This window comes from Saccostrea echinata, unplaced genomic scaffold (assembly GCF_033153115.1).
Source record: "Saccostrea echinata isolate AGI-Se365-2 ecotype Australia unplaced genomic scaffold, CSIRO_AGI_Sech_v1 ptg000023l, whole genome shotgun sequence".
Lineage (NCBI taxonomy): Eukaryota > Metazoa > Mollusca > Bivalvia > Ostreida > Ostreidae > Saccostrea > Saccostrea echinata.
Genome location: NW_026889772.1, coordinates 5,997,017 through 6,002,455, shown reverse-complemented (window position 1 = coordinate 6,002,455; position 5,439 = coordinate 5,997,017). Strand labels below are relative to the sequence as shown.

The window sequence follows — 5,439 nt, the reverse complement described above, 5'->3', positions numbered from 1 at the left end:
GTTTTATCTTTTTGGTCTTCCTTCTCTTTACCCACTATGTCCCTTATCTGCCGAGGAAATACGCTATCTATCCCTGCGTTTACCTCATTCCTGTCGGAATTTCCAAGTCGACACTGCATACGTGCAGGTGCTTGATACTGCGCATTCGCTGGTGTTTGATGCAGCGCATCCGCTGGTATTTGATGCAGCGTATCCGCGGATGAATGATTCATCGGTATCGGTGGCTGTGCATAATCCTTTAAAGCAGTTTCTGAAAACCGCGCATTTAATGACAACCTTGGAATCTCATACTTGTTTTGCACCTGACCCTCATGAGGTAATTCTGCATTTCTCATTTGCGCAGGAGACCCAATTTGATACTGCGCTTGCGATGGCATTTGCGACTGCACACTCAGTGGAACTTGAAAAGGAGAATGCGCAAGAGTCTCACTCAACACATGAGCTGGATGCGGATGCGCATTTGACAAAATGCTCGGCGTTCTTCTACTGGGCAGTGGCGCAATCGCTTCATACTGAGGCGCACTCACAGCATAATCTGTTGTCAAGAGTGATGCATCTGGCCCAGAAGTCAAATTTCGTTGCGCCGTTTTTCTTCTTACTGTCACTCCACCTATGTCTTCTCGGGGCTGATTTCCTTGAGGGCTTTCACCAGCCATTGTTGCAATGCCAGAATCGCGCATTGGTCTATTTGAATCAACAGGTGTAGATTGCTTCTCTATTTCAAGGCGCAATCGCTCGCAGCTCTTTTCAAGAAAAGATATCTCCTCATTGAGCATTTCTTCCATCGCGCTCATAATTTACAAAGCAAATATAATTAAAAAAAAACTTTAATCAATTTAAAATATCTATTACTTTTATTATGTGCCGAATCCCACCGCTGCCACCAAATTTATGTAACGTTTCCGGGTTCTTTTATGGGATTCGGTTGTTCTATCTGAACAATTTAAGAATTAATCAATTTTCTCAATCACAAATTTAAATTAGAAATATGTACACTATCCCTCTCGTTCCTCGGGAGCGCACGCGCCTTCCAAGGACTGAAGCGCATTCGCTTCTTGCCTTCAGTCACACAAATGTATAAAGGTACTTTATATAAATATATATAACCAACCAAAGTCCTGAAAGCCTAATTCAGGCACGTAAGACTTTATTCAAGGATTCCCTTGCAGTACCTACCACGTTCAGCTCTTCTGTTCTAGACTGTCTTTACAAGCCAGTAGTCAGCAACAGACTGCTTCAAACAACCCGACTGTCTCCGTATATATACACACTTCAGGTCACGTGACCTGCTGAGAACCGAAGGGAACAAAGAAACAGGAAGTCATCACAATGTAACTACCGAGAAACGAAGGGATAATTGGTCTTGATTTCAGTTTTGCTTCAGTTATTTGGGCAGAATTTTGGGTTATTAACAGTTGACAACTCATGAAACCATTTTTTTTTTTTGGTAATAAGTAGGTCACACTGATGCAAGAAATTGCCTTTTTCAAATTAAAAAGCCGGTAGTAACTCTTCATGAAATGAAGAATCATCTGTATTTCATAAAAAAATAAGCATTCGTCTGCACCTATTAATCGGCGGAAGAACTCTGTCAACTTGCAATAAACACTTACATTTATTCACCAAAAATGATAAAGACGCCAATTCTGTGTTCCCTCCTTCATTAAAAAATTATACTCTCGCTTCGGAATTTCAAATCAAAAAGGCGGTCGAAACTTTCACTTTGGCGTCAACAATATTGTCATTTACGGTAGAAGATATTAAGAAAAATCTAAACATCGGCGGAAGAACTTTATCCGAAATAGTTAGTATATAAAAATCTGCGGGTTTTTGTTCGTTCCCTATATAAACCTTTATGGAATCTGTCGTCATTATAGCTCCAATATGGCCGATATGTAAATGAGAAGAATGAACACCATCTCTCCATATGATTAGTTTTAGTCTGAATAGACTGGGATACATGAATGTGCCCCCTTTATGGTTCTCTCTCATTTCTTTCAGTCTTTCTATTTCTAATTTCTACCTACTTGAAGGCTACTTCATTCACATATTTCTATTTGAAACTGATTAAAACATTATGAAACCACAGCCATTTCTTTTCACACCCCTCTCTTTTTACGATACAGCTTCTTTTGTGGAGAATTGATAATATATTTCACATATAAAATTGAGACATCAAAATACACGAGGACGCACGAGGATAGGTATAATCACTGATAATACTAGGTATATAAGCTATTCAAGTGTGAAAAAGAATACAACTGAATCGTAATATAATTTCTGTCAGTTTCATAAAAATGTAGTGGAACAGTTTATTAGCCATAAAAAGGAAAACAATTCTTAAAAAAAAAAAATACAGATTAGAAACGAAAAAGAAATCGGAAACGGGGGGGGGGGATCACTCAACATCTTCTATAAACGAGAACTATTAACATATAAATACCATTATTGTTTAATTTGAGATAACACTTGTATAAACATGATAAACTAAGGTTGTGTTACAAAATTTTGGTTAAAAAGTGTATTTAAGAAATCAATACTAGAGTAGGCGAAAATGTCTATCAAATGCGCTATGGCTCTTTTGATTGGTGGAATACGGGTTGAGGTGGATGGGGTAAACCACATGCTTACCAAAATAGTAACTAAGTAAATATTTTATTATAGTGACATGTGTATATACACAAATACAATAGTAGTTATAATAGAAACAGATCTACATTACACCCCGACCCATATTTCACTTTAGCATAATAATATAACATATTTTCATTTTCAAAAGAGAGGGTACATGCATTAATTAGATTTGTACAAATATTTTTGTTTTACTGAAAAGATTAAATTTAAAAATTTGGGTTTTTCTTTGATTATTTTTCATTTAAGTGTTTAAATTATATGGAAGCGTATTAGTACCACGTAATATTTTTTTGAAGTTAGAAATTCCAACTTTATTCTTGGCTTTTCCAACTTAAAAGTTGGTTTTTCAAATTTTAAAGTTGGAAGTTCCAACTTTAATCTTAACTTTCCCAACTATAAAGTTGGAAATTCCAACTTTAAAGTTGGAAAAACCAACTTTTTCGGGCTTCATGGGTTTTATTCGTATACTTTGTAGTTAATCAGAGTTGGAAAAGCCAAGGTTAAAGTAGGAATTACCAACTTTAAAGTTGGAAATTCCAACTTTAAAAAAATATATTATGTTTCACTAATACGCTTCCGTAATATTATCAACTAGATCTACATTTCTATTTAAATTAATATTATAAAAGAAAGTTTGTTCTGATGATTTCTTACAAACTCATCCCTCCTACACACCCCAAAATGCTTCGAAGGTTAAAGGCAATGCGTGCCGAACCTAACTGGGGACGAAACAACGAATGACATAAGCGATGTTATGTAAATACGATACACGACGGTCGTGCAAATAGTCATTGAAAAATTATATATATACAAAGGTCGTGCGAATAGCCGATGAAAAATTATATACACGACGGTCGTGCGAATAGAATTATATACACGGCGGTCGTGCGAATAGCCGATGAAAAAGTACTCGACGGTCGCGAAAAGTGGCCACCAACATTTTTGTCTCATATTGAACCAATTCACTTCTCAAGGATTACAAGGTTGGCAAAGCTTACGGATATTTCACAAGTGGCTGGCTCCAAGAAGTTTTTTTATTACCATTTGACAGGTGAAAAGAAATGCATCTTAAGAGCTAAGTGCACCCCCTCCCAAAGGATTCGAGATGATTTACATGACTGCTGGACAGCAATATCAGAAGAGGATGGTGAAGTTTTGGGAGCCTACTGCACATGTACTGCAGGGTATGAAAAAATTTACAATGTAATTCATTTCAATTCACTAATAGCCAAATTTGATTAACATAAAACTTAGAAACCAAAAAAGCTATTAAAAGTACTGTATGTGTCTTACATCTTAATATGGATGAACATGTATGAAATCAATATTGTAGACTGGGGCAAATATGCAACCATGTTGCTGCCTTGCTTTTTTTGCATTGAGGCTGCTAATCGGTATGGGCAAACGTCATGTACCATGGCCAAATGTGGTTTGGTGCAGCCAAAGGCAATGAAGGATTTGGAGCCCCAGAAAATTTCAGCCTTATGTACCAGCCTGAAGAAATCTTCTCAAGCTAAAAATGGTTATTGTTTACTTAATTGTTTGTTCTGATGTTCTGCAGTATTACCATGATTACAGTATCCTTGAAATACATACAATTTTTTAGCTATCTCAAGATTCTTTTTTTCATTTCATCTTACAACAAAAGTACCATTGAAAGGCTAAGTATTTTTTTAAAAGTGATTGTGAATCTTTTTGTATTTATACATAATACATAATTTACTTTTGTAGCTAAAAGCAGACCACTGGTGGCTACTGAAAAAAAAGTACAACCCTCTTGAAATTGAGGAATCCAACAACACGGTACTTGACAGTTTTACCATTGCACTCTGTGGAGTTGTCCCCGAGGCCTGTTTATTCAAAGGTACACTAAAAATAATCTAACAATTTACCATTATGGACTGTTTAGAAGGGAGACATCACCATTTATCAGGTCTGAGTAGGGTTGTCACCTGAGAGCGCTTGTACCAGAGAGCAACAACCTACTCAGACCTGATAATTGGTGATGGCTCCCTTATGAACAGTCTATAATTATTTTATAATAATGAAGAATCTAAATTATTAAGATAAAGTAGAAAATATGAGTTAAATTTCATTTTTTCCTACCCACTGCTCCAATTCCATACTTTGAAAATATGTCGACAGACAACTTTGACCTCACCGTTAGCATTTATTGTTTACCAATCCTGCATATAAGTTATATAATTTAAATATGAGTCATCTCGCTTATGGCACTTATTTTCATTTAAAGGGAGACAACAAAGTTGTTACCCTGCTCATTCGCTTCAGCAATTTCATTGTCATCTGAAAGGAGGCAATGCAGGTGTCACCCTGAGCATGAGGGAGACTTCACGAATTGTCTCCCCAGACATGACATGCTTTAAACCAATCAAAATGACTGTTAAAAATTTCTTTAAGATAATATTACTAATTATTAAATTCTATATAAATTATAGAATATAGAGGAACAAAAATTGTAAAAATGGAAAGACTGTAAAAATGTTCTCTTAACTAAGTTTAGGTGTTTACTAATAAGTTGTTTATTGATCCTTTTCTGTAAGGTGTTTCCTGGCTTGCCAACAAATAGTTTATTAGCAACCAGAGCATGTTTTTACTTGTCATGTAATATATACATTTCTAGTTTGACATGACATGTACGGAAAAATTTGAATTCAGTCAGAGACTTGTTCGCATTAAGTTATTATGACGTTAATTTTGTTTATTTACTTCAAGGTTTACCTCAGACTGGTGATGTATTAACTTCAGCTCTGGGAACAGAGGGAACGCTAAGAACAAGTAATCAAG

At 35.8% G+C, this 5,439-nt stretch overlaps 1 long non-coding RNA gene across 1 annotated transcript; it reads left to right on the top strand.

The window, feature by feature from the left end:
* The first annotated feature begins 3,596 nt into the window (after positions 1-3,596).
* LOC133191377 (uncharacterized) lies at positions 3,597-5,439 on the top strand. The gene is made up of 4 exons (XR_009721676.1): positions 3,597-3,818; positions 3,968-4,156; positions 4,366-4,498; positions 5,368-5,439. It is a non-coding gene; the product is annotated as an uncharacterized LOC133191377 (long non-coding RNA).